Genomic DNA, 15,558 nt, shown 5'->3' on the forward strand with positions numbered 1-15,558 from the left:
TCTTCTGAATATGGGCTGCTTGTCATGACATGCCAGTTGCTGCTGTGCTGTCTCTCGGGTAGATGATTGTTCAAAAAGAAGGGGGTGGTGAATTAAAGCAAGAGACAGGAAAAGGAATATTGTGGGACTGTCCTGCTTCAAGCTTGTATATGGTTAAATTTTTTGACTTATGTGTAAACATAAGAAGTATATAATGCTTGATGCCTATTTTTTAAAATATATTCTAATTTTTAAATGTTTCTTCATCATATTCTATAGGGACTAAAATTCAATATATCAATACTTGATGAAAAAGACCTGTTCCATGTTATGCCTAAAATGTTTGATATTCAGACAGATAGTGAGGTTAAGCTTAGCAGCCTAGGTCGTATGGTAATAACAATAAGCTTGTCCTCTGGATGGTTAACAACCTAAGTTTGCAGACCAAAATTAGAGAAAAAGGAGGGCTGCAAGGAAAGCCAATAATTTGGCCCTAGCCTTCCAAGGTCAATTAAGACTCAGGACATATGAGAACTTGTACTGCAACATCATGTAACGCGGTAGATTCCTAAATTTTCTGATCAAGGAGATTATGGGGCCACAGAGGAAAGTGATCAATGATGTAGAGTGTGCTTAATGAGAGTCACATGGAGAAAAAACATTCTCTCAGGCTTTCAAAGGTAACACATTGGCCAAGCAATGGCCATGACTCATCCACATGGCTGACATTGACAAAGGATCTACAATCTGAGGTACAGGATCTCAGGACAAATCCTGAGGGGATTTCACTCACCTTGTCAGAACCAAAAGCTACAACTCTTGTTGCATAGGTCCTGCTTTACCTTGGCCTTAACCATCCAGCAGAAAATTATAAAAATGAAGTATAAGAAGTAAATCCATGGTGTTATGTTGAGCTGTAGGGGACTCAGGTCAACAATATCCGACATTGCCAGTCAAGCGGAAGACCCAATACTATTATGGACTACTGAAATCTTTTAGAATATTTTGCTACACCTATAATATTTACATGATGGAACTTAACAAAAACAGGAGATACAGAAGAATGTCCATTTTGTATCTATGTATTCAAAGTGGTTAGGATAGATATATAGTTAGATTCTTTTAATGAATAGAGGGATTTGTTCTAATGGTGTTTGTAAATAGGATATCATGTCAGCATCTTGTACAGCAATTAACCACTAGGAAGAATGTATGCAATGTGTTAATTATTGAAACTGTCCTACCAATTTGATTTGAAACTGTCTCATTGCTATTTGTTTCTCAATAAAATTATGCAAAAAAGGAAAGAAAGAAAAAAATAAATAAATAAATAAAATATTTTTATTTCACAAGCAAAAAAAATATAAGAAATAAGAATTAAGAGCAATGGCCCTCTGCTTTTATTCACTTGCCCCATCATGGTTTAAGTGTAAAGCACTGAGAATGAAGGTAGCTGCAAAGGTTAGCTGTATGGTTATGGGTGTTATTTATTTTATTTTATTCTATTCTTTGAGGGGTAAGGTAGTTTCAAAATTTTGTACTCCCCCACTTTTATGGTGATCTAATTGCATTGGATATAAAGCACCTAATCAATTCTTTAAGACACACTCTCTAGCTAAGTCTAACTTTATTTAGATTCTCTATATGGACAAGCTGATTGTTTGAGCCAAAACGGGAACATTAGCAGACATCACAGCCCTCACTAATATCATTGTGATTTTGCAGTCAAGTGTAGATTTCTCCTTCAAATAAAGCTTGTGACCATTTTGTATGGCTTGTCTTGAAACTTCTGTAAATTTTGTGTTTTAATAATATATTTTTGTTATTCTAAAACAAAAAAAAATCATATAATGAAAGCCAAAGGAACCTGGATAAAAAGCATAGTCATTTTATTTGCAAACAAAATAGATTAATACAAACAAGACTAAGAGAGATAAAACGTCACTATGTAACAATCAAAGAAAAGGTAAAAATCATAAATACATATGACTCAAATATCTGTGCACCAAACTATGTAAAATAAATAACAAACATGAAAAATCAAACGAAAACTAATACACTTATAATGGAGTAAATCAATACCCCACTGTCACAGACATACAGTTTAACTAGGCAAAAATTCAATAATAAAGTATCAGAACTAAACCATCATTTTAAACAGATGAAATTAGTATATTTCCTCTGTGTTCCACTCCACAATATCAGATACACAGTCTCCTCAGTTGCACATGAGAATTCTCCAAAATATATCACATACTAAATCTAGGAAGATGCAATGTGTTAATTACTTAAACTGTCCTACCAATTTGGTTTGAAACTGTCTCATTGCTATTTGTTTCTCAATAAAATTATGGGAAAAAATAAAAATAATTATAAAAGACTTTTCCAGGTGACAAGAAAAAAAATAAATCTAGGATAATAATTAAGTAAATGAAAATGAACTGGAATTACTCTATATAATTTATTAAACCATAGCGAAATAAAATTAGAAATCAATGGCAAAAGAAACCACAAGAATTTCATAATCACATGGAAATTAAATAACCTGAAAAATGCTTGGGTCACACAGGAAATTAAAGAAGAAATTAGACAGTATCAACCAGTAAACAATAGTGTCAATACAACATAATGGAACTTACAGCAGGGAGTAAAAGCACACCTAAGAGAGAAGTTTATACCAGCAAATTCCCACATCAAGAAAACATAAAGAGATCAAATGAACAACCTAATGTTCACCTCAGTCCTCTAGAGAAAGAAAAGAAAGCCTAGTCATAAGTGCATCAAAGGGAGGAAATTATAAGGTTAGAGCAAAAACTAATGCAAATGAGACTAAGAAAACAATGCAAAGAATCAATGAATTGAAGAGTTGGTTCTTTGAAAAATTAAGTCTTCTGAAAAAAAAAAGAAAAAGAAAGACTCACATTCATGCAATTAAAAAGGAAAAGACTGAAATCATAAGAGAAACTGCAACAATCTGGAAAATTATCGATGTCTACTTTGAGAACCTGTATTCACATTGGCATCAAAAAACCTAAAAGAAATACTTAGGGATCAATCTAACATAGAAAGAAAAAGATCTTTATACTGAAAACTATGGTATTCTAAACAAAGGATTGAAGGGGATATTAGGAAAACAAAAGATACCTCTTGCTCTTGCTTTGGAAAAACAAATATAGTGAAAATGTTCACACTTCCAAAATTGTTATGAAGATTCAATGCAATTTCAAGCAAAATTCAAATAGATGCCTCACAGAAATTTCTTTGGAACCAGAATATTCCTAAAATAACAAAATTAATTCTGGGCAACAAACACAAGGCCTGAAACATTATAATCCCTGACTTGAAATTATACTACAAAACTACCCAGATTATAAGATCCAGAAGTAACTACAGACATACTCTGGCACCAGAACAAGGACTAATATTTACAATCTATAAATGTCTCAAAAAAAATCAGACCCTCCCACATTTGAAGACTCACTTCAAAAATGGTTCTCTCAGACATATAGATACTTCTCAGATGAAGGAAAATACATGAAAATGTTTAATATAATTGGTCATTCAAGAGATGCAAATTAAAACAATGTTGCTATTCCATCTCACTCCATAACGAATTGTTATTTTTTTAAAAAATGACCAATTACGAATGCTGGCAAGGCTGTGGGTAAAAGAAACACTTCTCCACCATTGCTAGGAATGTTGACTTGTTCAACCATCATGGAAATCAGTGTGGAGATCCTCAAGAAACTAAAATAGACTCTCATTGATCCAACTATTCACTTTTCTGGTATTTTACTGAAAAAGTTAAAAGCATCATAACATAGAAATATGTGCACACTCATGTTCATAGTGACAAAGTTTGTAATAGCTAAATTTTGGAAATAGCCCAAATGCTCAGCAACTAATGAAAAGATAAAGTTTTTTTCTAATGCACTGATGCACTACTCTGCCATAAAGAATAAGCGTGAGACATTTCTAACTAAATGAAGACATCTTGAGACCACAGTTTTAAGTGAAATAAATCAGAAACATATGTTTAAATACTGCATTGCATCTCTTGTATGAGAAATCAGAAGAACAAATGAAGACAGAAATGTATAATTGATATAGGGAAATAGAAAAATGTTCAAATAAGAAATGAACTATGGAGGGAGAGTAAAAGAATAGTCAAAAAATTAGAACAGAAGAAAAAATGGAAATAAAAATTTTTTAATGTACTTAGTTCAGGGTCTCACCACTCAGTTCACACTCATAGTGATCCTCCCATTTCAGAATCCCTCTGCTCTTCTTGGTCGCTAGCTCAGAGCGCCTGGGGGCAGGCCTGTGTGGTCTGTGGTGCCAGGGCTCAAACCCTGGCCCCTGCATTTGCCTAAGCAGGTGCTCAGTCTGTTAATCTATCTCTCTAACCCCAAAACTTTTTTTAAATAAGCAAGGGGAGGGAGACTGAAGGAAGTGGAAGGGGGAAAATAAAAAAGAAGCAGGATATGCCATGTACTGCTACAAATTCCCTAGGATGAATGTTATCACTATATCTATATCTATATCTATATCTATATCTATAGCTATAGCTATAGCTATATCTATAGCTATATCTATATCTATATATAACTGTCTATCTCTATCTCTATGTCTATATATAAAATGTACCAATTTTTAACAAGATATCTTAAGGCAGAAATATGGGAGGCTTTGTGTGAATCACTTGGAGACCATAATCTGGGATGGTTTTATAATTCAGAGAGATAAAAGTACCTTACAGCATCTTCCAACACAAGCATGTTGCTTTAAGCAATGAACCAGTATGTATGGCATTCTAGAGCCACAGCAAGGTTTCAAAAGTGGAAGCAATTCATTATTTATATAAATAGGACAAGATTGTGCCATTTTATTTCTTCTTTAGCTGAATATTTCCAAATTCATAGTTCTCACAAATGATGATTTCAGTATTGATAGAGCCACTAACACGATGTTCTTTGATTTCATTACATCAAAACAGCATACCTAAACTTGATTCCTGAAGCAATTAATCCTTTAATTACCCTGCTATCAAATAAAATGTTAGCTTAGCATAAGAATTATATTATTAACTTATGGTCAAGATGGCTATTGAAAAGTGCAGCACATCTGCATTTCTGAAAGTTAGGATCCTTGGGCTTAATTACATAAGTGATTTGATGCTAATCTGCATTAAAAAGATGCCTTTTCATGATAATCTGATGATAGCTAATGAACACCAGCATAGAATTGTTTGATGCTCATACTTTAGGAGGTCTGATTATGCAAAACAGCAAAGTACATTGCCACTTTACATAGACATGTTGACAAATTCTAATTTATGTTAGTTAACTGGAATTCTTATCTATAGAATTTTCATATTTTTATTTGTGTTCTTGTTAATATACAGAATACTTAATATTTTTATTAAGGGCTGCAGAGATGGCTTAGTGGAGTGAGCATTTTCCTGGCAAGTGCAAAGGCCTCAGTTCAATCCCCGGTTCTGAAAAAGAAAATATTTTTATTACTAAGAATTAGACAGGAAATTTTTGAAAACAATATATAAATATACACATAGCAATATAATGTGTGGTTTTGTTTAAAAAGTAAAATTACCCATAAATTATCATTTATTGTGTTTTAGAATTAAAGAGGCTATTTAATAAAAAATGCACAACTGGTACAAAGATAATAGGCCATTTACAAGAAACATACCTTGGTGCAACTCCAACCCAGAAATATATACTAAATGATATTACACACCAAATACAAATCATTATGACCTACTTTGGTTTTTAAATGCTATCTTTAATTTTATAATTATTCTGAAAGATAAGCAATAATTCAGTCAATAAAATTGAAATAACCATAGTTTTTTCTAAAGACAATAAATTTAAAACAAGGGATTGTGAAAATTTTTCAGGGCCCCATCAAAATCCTTAACTCAGAACATTTTGATTTCCTGAAAGCCATAATGTGTCCCTAGGTTAAGATTGAGTGAGGGTTAAAATAAAGCTATGAACATGTGGTGAGGATCCATGATTGCCAGCCTAAAAAGTGTTTAAGCAATAAAATTCGATGAGATAATTTATGTGGCTTCAATAGATCCCAAAAACATATGTTTTGGAAACTATCCAAGAAAATTACAGTGTAACTAAGGGTGAGGATGGAGGTGTTTGGAATCACAGTAGCCCAATAAACACGTTACTGGAAGGAGAGAATGGAGAATGGTTATTTGTGATTGAGTAATAATAAAAAGTAAATACACTTTTACTTTATCCCTAGCTCCTACTCAGAGTGTCTTAAATCTTTGCTATTTATTACTTGATAAAAGGCACAGATACATCTTTTATTATAACGTTTGGCTTTGTCCCCAGTTCTTGGAATATTTCCAAAGTAATAAATGTGAAAAGAGTGTCTCTTGTTGAAAACAACTCTCATTGTAATGCATCTGAGCTTATGTTAACGGGTAACTGAGGGATGGCTATCAGGGGAGCATTCGTAAGATTAGACAGTTGGAATCTACACAGACACACAGACACAGACACACACACACACACACACACACACACACAGCCCTCCTCAGAGGGCTGTAGATTGACTTCATAACCAATAGCCAATGATTTCATCAACCATCCATATGTAAAGGAAACTACATGAAAACTCTAGAGAACAAGGTTGTTAGACAGCATCCAGCATGGGCAATACTCTCAGGTGCTGGAAAAAATGTGGCATGGAAAGCCATGTTGTTATGTTGAGCTGTGGGGGACTCACGTCAATAATTTCTGACATTGCCAATTAAACAGAAGACTCAATGCTATTATGGGCTTCTGTACTCTTTTAGAATATTTTGCTGAGTTTACACACCTATAATTTTCAACAACGGAACTTAAAAAAAATTGGGGTATAACTATGAATGTCCATTTTGTATCTGTGTATTCAAAGTGGTTGGGATAGATATATAGTTGCATTCTCTTAATGAATAGAATGATTTTTTCTAATGGTGTTTGTAAGTAGGATCACAAGTCTGCATCTTGTACAGCAATTAACCACTAAGAAGAATATATGCAGTGTATTATTTGTTGAAACTGTACTTTTGATTTGATTTGAAACTGTCTCATTGCTATATGTTTATCAATAAAACTTTGAAAAGAAAAAAAAATGGGGCATGGAAGTAACACATCACTCACTCCATGCACCTCCTCTTGGGTTGTATCCTTTATACTTAATCAGGATAGATGTTTTTCTCTGGGATGTGTGAGCAATTCTAACAAAATGTGGCACATGAGTGGAGGAACTAGGTACACTAATTGGTAAACTGTTGCTCAGAAGTTCCAGAGGCTCATAATTATTTTCTTTAAATGTATCATTTGTTTAATTAGGTTCTTAATAAGAAATTTAGAACACTAATATATGAGGATAAAAAATCACAGGTAGCTCCAGAGCTGAGGAACAGCTGTGATTTTTGCTAAAATCTGTGAGTCCACTACCTTCTGATCCACCTCACACTGATCTGAAATCTAGTATCTCTCTTTCTTGGTGTTGGAGATATCTCATCCTCCTGGTGTCTGGGTTTTTGCAGCTTCTTCTTGAAGTAAGCATTAGTGAGGTGTTTGGGGATTTTCCCTTTGATGACATAAATTTTTGTAGGAGTGGCAATGACAAATTCCTGGTGTGTTCTTTGTAGAGGAACATGATTAAGGCTAAGAGGCCCAGTCACAAGTAGCAAGTCACTGGTTCAGAGTTATAACTGGCATCAGATGGGGAGAGATGACTGATGTAACCTGTATGTGAGTGAACTGTGGGTAATTAGTGTCAGAATTGTTATTTTAGTGTTTTTTTCCATAGTTTTATTGAGAAACAAATAGCAATGAGACAGTTTCAAATCAAGTTGGTAGGACAGTTTTAATAATTAACATATTGCATACATTCTTCCTAGTGGTTAATTGCTGAACAAGATGCGGACTTGATATCCTATTTACAAACACCATTAGAACAGATCCCTCTATTCATTAAGAGAATGTAACTATGTGTCTATCCTAACCACTTTGAATACACAGATACAAAATGGACATTCAACTGTATCCCCTTTTTATGTTAAGTTCTGTTCTTTGAATATTATAGGTGTGTAAACTCAGCAAAATATTTTAAGATGCCCAATTGATGTTCCAAAAGTTGGAGAAATGTTTGATAAGGAAGAAAATTGCACATTTGATGATAGAATTCTTAAAATCTAGAGAGTAAGGAGTACTATTTTTATTATTCTTCATGACAAATAATAGGTCAGGAGTGCTGGGATTGGAAACTGACCATTAGATTTAGCAAATCAGGGGACATTGGTAACCTTGACCAATGCAAATTTGTTAGACTAATTGAATTAGAGACTGTTTAAGTAAAAGTGAATGTAAATGAATAGGAAAATACTTTCTAGGATTTTTATTACAAATAGAACAGAGAGATGTGAAAATAACAATAAAATTTAACACCAAGGTAAAGAAAGTGTTTTAAGGAAATAATGACAAGTAGCCCAAATGCTTAAAAAATCCAACAAAGAGGAAAAATGACAGTGTAGGAGAGTGAGCAGCCAATTGTTGTAATAATATCCTTGAGTATATAAAAACTTTAGTTGGCCCAATTGATTGCTTATATATAGGGAAAAGAACTACATACCATGTGGCAGGAGAATGTGATTTGGTAGAGGAAGGTTGAGACATGGAAAAAAGTATTATTTTCATTTGTGGATATTGAACATAGGGCCTTGAAACTGAGGTTCACCTGCTTATTTATCATCATCATCACCACCACGACCATCACCATAGAAACAGTCTCACTGAATTACCCAGGCTGGCTCAAACTTGTGATCCTCTTGCCTTTATAACACTGGGTTTACAGACAATGACACCAATCCCAGCCAGGGGAAAATGTTTTACACTGCCTCTGTTTCTGGAAGAATTAAAGGTTATTAGTTAAGAGTAAGGACAAATGTTGGTGTAGTGGTCCATGCCTGTAATCCTAGGACTCTGGGAAGCTGAGGAAAATCACAAATTCGAGCAATTCAGCAACTTGGCAAGACCTTGTCTCCAAATTAGAAAGAGGAGAGTAAAGTTAAAGCTCAGGGTGAAAACCCTAGATTAAGTCCCTAGTTCTAAAGGAAAAAAAAATGAAATTAAGGATAAGCATGTGTCTGATGGAGGTTTCAATACAGAAAAAAATAAAGATAGAGGCAATAATAAAAATATATTAACTGGGGGGACCAGGGAGATGGCTCAGTAGAATAAGTGCTTCCCTGGCCAAGCACAGGGGCCTGAGTTCAATCCCCGGTTCCAACAAATATAGATAGATAGATAGATAGATAGATAGATAGATAGATAGATAGATAGATAGATATTATAGATATGTAGTAATAAAATTGTCTGCTTACTCTTCTACATTGTCATTTTTCCTCTTTTTTGGATCTTTTAAGTATTCAGGCTAGTTGTCATTATTCTCTTACAACACATTCCTTGGTGTTAAATTTTACTGTGATTTTCACATTTCTCTGTTCTATTTATAATAAAAATCCTAGAAAGTATTTTTCTATCCATTTATATTCACTTTTGCTTAAACAGTCTTTAATTCAATCTCATTTTTTCGAGAATACAAAAGGTTAAAAAAATTGGAAACATTTCCTTAAACAAAGTAATAGAAATTTGACAATGATTGTTGGTTGTGGTATTGCACGTCACCTTCAAATTGTTAGGTCACCAGGTATAAACCTGCAATATTGATTTTAAAAACATTAGAAGAAATTAAAAAGAAAAAAACCAATTTTTAAAAACTTAAAAAAATAAGCATTAACTGCACTTTTCAGTAGACCAACAGAAGTCAGCAGTACATTTATCCAAGAAATCTATATACATAAATGTATCTTTTTTCCCTTCTGTCTTCTGTCCTCCTCATCCTCATTTTTCCTTCTCATTGAACAGATTTTACCTTTCACAGGATCTATTTTGTCTTTCAGATTTTATTTATGCTTTTAGGGTCTTACACTAGAGAGACAATATAATGTGTGTACATGCAGGACTAATATCTAGAAAATGTAAAGAACTCAAGAAAATTAGGCCACCCCAAATGAAGACCCTGTTAAGAAGTGGGCATGTGAAATGAATAAACATGTCTTAGAAGACAAAGAGCAAGTGACCAACACAAATGTGAAAAAATGTTCAGCATCATCTCTGGCCATTAAGGAAATGCAAATTAAAAGAATGCGAAGATGTTCTATACATTAAGAGAATGATAGTCATAAAGAAATCAGAGAATAATAAGTGCCAGTGTGTCTGTGATGACCAAGTGACTCTCTTACATTGTCAGTGAAATACAAACTACTACCACATTTATGGACAAGAGTGTGGAGATTCTTAAAGAACTAAAATTAGAATTTCATACAATGCAGCTGTCCTTCTGTTAGGTATCTTCCCCCAAAAAACTCAAGTCATCATACTACAGTGATATCTGCACAGCAGTGTTTCTAGTGGTACAGTTCATAATAACTACTTCCTGGGAACAGCTTGCATCCCTATCAACAGAGGAATAGATAGGGCCGGGGAGATGGCTCAGTGGAATAAGCGCTTCCCTGGCAAGCTCAAGGGTCTGAGTTCAATCCCCAGTTCAATAAAAAAAAAAAAGAGAAATAGATAAAGAAAATCTGGTACTATACATTATGGAATACTACTATTTGGCAAAAACAAAGGACAAATGCAAAGCATCTGTAGTAAAATAGATTCATCTGGAAAATATAATGTGAAGTTAAATAAGACAGACACAGAAGCTTAAATGCCAAGTAGTACTCTCATTTCAGTAAGACAAAGTACAAATGAAAAACAAAATAAAGAATTTATAGAAGGAAACAAGGTGACAGCTTTTTTGCAAATTGGAAAGGGTACAGGAGAATGAATCCAAGGGAAGGGAGCGTAGGAAAGGAAAGTAAAGATGCTCCACATGTGTCACTAAGATGTACCAAAGAGCCACAGTGAAGACAAACATTGTATGGTAGGAACATGAACTAAAAGTAACAAAAATAACAATGAAAATGGAAGTGTGGAAAAGGGATTCAGGAATGGAGGGAGGTGGGTGGGAAGATGAAGAGGTTAAAAAAATAAAAAAGGAATGCCTGCAATCCCAGCTCTTGGGAGGCTGAAAACAGGAGAATAACTATGAGTCCAGTCTGTGCAGTGAAACCCTGAAAACCTTGTACTGAACTTAAAAAAAAGAATGAATGTATGTTATATACATGTACTTACTTCCTTAGAATAATATAAACTTCCCGTGCTCCAAACGTGTGTCAATAAAATTTTTAAAAGAAATAAACAATCCAGGAAATTTCATATCCCCTACCAGTGCTACTGTAATGCTCTGTATAAAGTGATTGCTGAATAAATAAGAAATGAATGCATTTCTTTATGAAAATGTTTCTCAAATGTCTAAAATTGTTTATTTATAATCTAGGTTAAATCATTACAGCTACCAAATTCATCATAAAGATACCTATTTAGATTGTATGTCTTTGTTCTTTTCATGTGGCAATTTAAATTCTTGGATAGTTTTAGCAGAGCAATAAAAGAAACAGCCCATGATACCTCTTCCCTACCTCTCTGGAAATTTTGTGTCTGTTTTCTTTCAGGTGTTTTTTGAGAACTTTGCTCCTAAGTTGATTAGTGTCTCTTCTATGATTCCTCCAAGTGGCATTTTTATCTTGGACTTGTCAAAAGCTATTGATAGCCCACCCTGAAACAGTGTATACCTTCTTAAACAATAAAATGAGTGTCAATGAATGGCTTGTTTTTGCTATGTCTGCAATAGTGTCTGAGCCCCAATTCTTACCTTGACTATAACAATTATGAGACACACATTGCTGACAGTAGGATCTAATTTTCCTCTAACTCTAACGTTTTTCATTAATGTTAATTTTATTACAATTTAGATCTTACTATTTCTTCTAAATACCATGAAATTCTGTATTATACTTAAAGTGATTTATAAATATTGGCCAGTAAGTAAAAATTTAAAATCTTGGAAATAGATTTCTCAATGAAATATAATAATTTAATGATGGTTTATTAAATTATTATATGGCATCATTGTTGATGTATATATGTATTTTTATATTTACTATCATATTATGATAGTTCCCTTACTCCTTAATGTTCCCAAAACAATTAAGTTCTCCTGAGCATCAGAGCCAATAAATTCACATTATGCTTATCACTGTAGCCAGAGGGCACATAAATTCTCACTAACAGGGATATTTAGATCAAGTTTTTCAACCTCATTTAGCACCACTAGATCATACAAAGATTAGAGATTTTGTTCTGAAAGTACAAGTTGAATGTAGTCTTCCAAAAAGTTTTCATATCTCAATCTACTTTTATTTTCAATATAAAGTCAGCCAGACAGCTATCTCCTGCCGGCACTGAACTATCAGTGTACATTTTCATCTTCATATTTTTTTTCTTCCTATGGACATCTAGCTTTTCTCTGCCTCTATTTGAAATGCTTATATTTGGGGGGTATTTTCTTCTATTTCTAGTAAGTATATCAACATTATGCATTTAGAAACATGTTCCTCATGCTCCAAATTTATTTCTATTTTTATAGAAACACCTCCAGGAAGAGAGTTTAGGAATAAAAATCTGCCCCAAGTGCAGGTAGATATACAAATACCAATAGAAAATGACAGTGTCCTTTTATTTTGTTGACATTTAAAGGACTATATTTCTTTGGCTGTCTGCCTAAAGGCATACATCCCACAGTGTCACTAACCTTGATCAAAAGTATTACCATGTTATGTAGACCAACCAAAATAGCACCCTCATATATAAAATCTGGCTGCACAAAACTCTCAGGCCCAAAGGCACAATAAATCCAAAGCATCTTAATATTTAAAATTCTAAACAATATTTTTATTCTAAGCTTTAAACATGAATTTTATAGTCACTGGTTCAGCATTCCTTGTCACAGCTCATGGTGCTGGCTGGGTAAATTCTCAAAGGAACCATTGAGTCACTGATATCAAACTGCACCAGGGCTGTCAATGCTTAATGGCTGCAGGAAATGCTTTGGTTTTTAGGGTAAGTTCTTATACCAGAACTTTGAAAGCATTTGACAGAATAAATAGGAAATGGAGAAGACAAGAGACAAAAATAAAAAAACAGAGCAGAAACAAAAATCAGAAGGAGAATTTCAGATCTCAAAGGAAGATAAGATCCTTAATTATAAGTGTGGCTAAAATGAGACCCAGTTTCCAAAACTGATCCAAAGCCACATAGCTAATTTATATCAGAGGGTTATATGGATTTTACAAGTCAACATGTTTTCAAAGAAAGAGTTAGCTTACTGATGAATTAAAAATTAAAAGTCAACTACTGTTATCATTATGATAATTGAAGTTTTGTGGTATAATTAACATTTTATCCAAAATTCTGTTGTTCACTGATAAGTCATTACAATATTGCATTAGAGAAACTGCACTGTTAAATGAACAAAAGTTTTAGTTCCAAAGAGAAAGGTCTTAATAACACAGAGCAACTGAGATTTGCCTCCAGAAAAAATAAGAATATAACAAAACATTTTACATAACAGTTGAACCAATATCAAGATTATCAGGAACACAAAAGTGAAGAAGTTTCTTTTATAAGGAAAATTACAATCAAAGTACATTATAATTAAAATGCCCTTCCATGTTTAATATAGTGATACCAGCATCCCGAGCTTATTAGTTTGGATATTCATGTCTTTTTATGTTAGAATGTTAGTGTATCAGTTTTTCATTTTATCTAACAAAAATTAAATCCATAGAAAAGGAAAGCACAGTGATGAAATATTTTCCAAAATGAGAATCGAATCCCATGTGCCAAAATCGTAGTGAGATGACATGTAATGTTTATGCAAATTTTAAAAAGGTTGAAATATGAGAGATCTTTATTCACAAGAGGTTTTTCCTAAGCTCATTCACTTTAATGTACAAAAACAAATGCTAAAAAAATGAAACTGAAGTAATAAATGAGACGTGTTGAATTATCACTATGAAAATGAAATTTGTAATGAAAATCCAATATTGCATTGAGTTTAATAAAACCAGCAATCACCTTAACAACAATAGAATTACTTGGATGATGAATTAACTATAAGATAGGGTAGCTACCTTCGTAGGCAATAAAATATTTTACAGACTGTGGTACTTCCCTTCAAAATTTGTTGACAATGTTAGTAAAAGTAATTGCATTGTTTAGCAAAGATCCCTGCTTTAGAAAACATGGAGGGCTTTATATATGCATAATTCTATTTGTATAATAAATAGTTATTAGATATTTACAGAGCACATGATGTTAAAGATAAAAAGATAAGTATGATTTTCAGATAAGCAAGATTGTTGTTCATTAAAATAATGACAACAAATGAAAATATACCATCTTTACATTTGATATAAATTCTCTCTTAAGGAAACCAGATAATGTTACATTATGTGAATATCCTGATGTTAAAATAAACAAAGAAAATGGACCTGATCCTTTATACTCTCTAAAAAGAAGGCTCACAGTAAGTTGATTTTATTTTAGTTGCACAGTCCTGAGTAATACAGTGATAAATACATTTGTGCTGAATAAAATTTACTAACTATCCTGACAGCGCTCGGGTATTTAATTGTGCCCCTTTTCATTGTGCTCCAACATCAACAGAGTTCCAACCACAAACTACATAGAGATTTTGACCACACATTTGCTCAGATTGTGTTCCTCATCTTCTCTAAATTTTCAAGGCCAAATCACATTGGGCTGGATAGATTTACCTCCTTACCCACAGACACATTGTGCTCACATTGTGTTGTTTTTTGTTTTTTTGTAACATGTTTGGTACAGGGTCTTACTATGCAACTGAGACTCATACAGATCCTCCTGTTCAGGCTCCCCAGTGCTGCTATTAAAGGTGTGTACCACCACACTCAGTCTCAGGGGCCAATGTGGCCTGTGATGCCAAGGATTGAACACCACTGCCTGCACTTGCCTAAGTAGAGGCTAGTCCTTTGAGCTATCTCACTGGCCTCAGACATGTTAAAAACAGAAATCATATGTCTTCCCTAAGCCTGCTTCTCTTCTTTCCTGTATTATTGTAGCACAGCTGTACTGCCTAACCTGCCATTCATACTGGAAAACTTGCCCCAGATTTTGACTTGATTCTTTGCCCTTGTGCCTTCTACCCCATGAATTAGCAAAGATTTTTCTCCTAAACTTGTCAGAGAAAAAGTCCCTCGCTACATCCTAGGCAATATGTCACTGGTTCTACCCTCATGATTTTGCATCTGAGCTGCTTTTATAGCTTCCACCAACTTCTCCACTTCTCACAACAGTGTCGCAGAGGCTCACCTTGCTCACTGCTGTTCTGTCTGTGTCTCTGCAGTTTGTCCCACAGCATCCTCCATCACTAACCCACTTGTGCTCCGACTTCTGCACTCAGATCTTCCCAAAGACTTTTTCTGAAACCACAGAGTTGCATAAATTCCTTAGCTAACCAAAAGCATGACCCTGTCACTTGAAATTTGAAAGAAAACAA

Source organism: Octodon degus, unplaced genomic scaffold (genome assembly GCF_000260255.1).
Source record: "Octodon degus isolate 3935 unplaced genomic scaffold, OctDeg1.0 scaffold00484, whole genome shotgun sequence".
Taxonomy (NCBI): Eukaryota; Metazoa; Chordata; class Mammalia; order Rodentia; family Octodontidae; genus Octodon; species Octodon degus.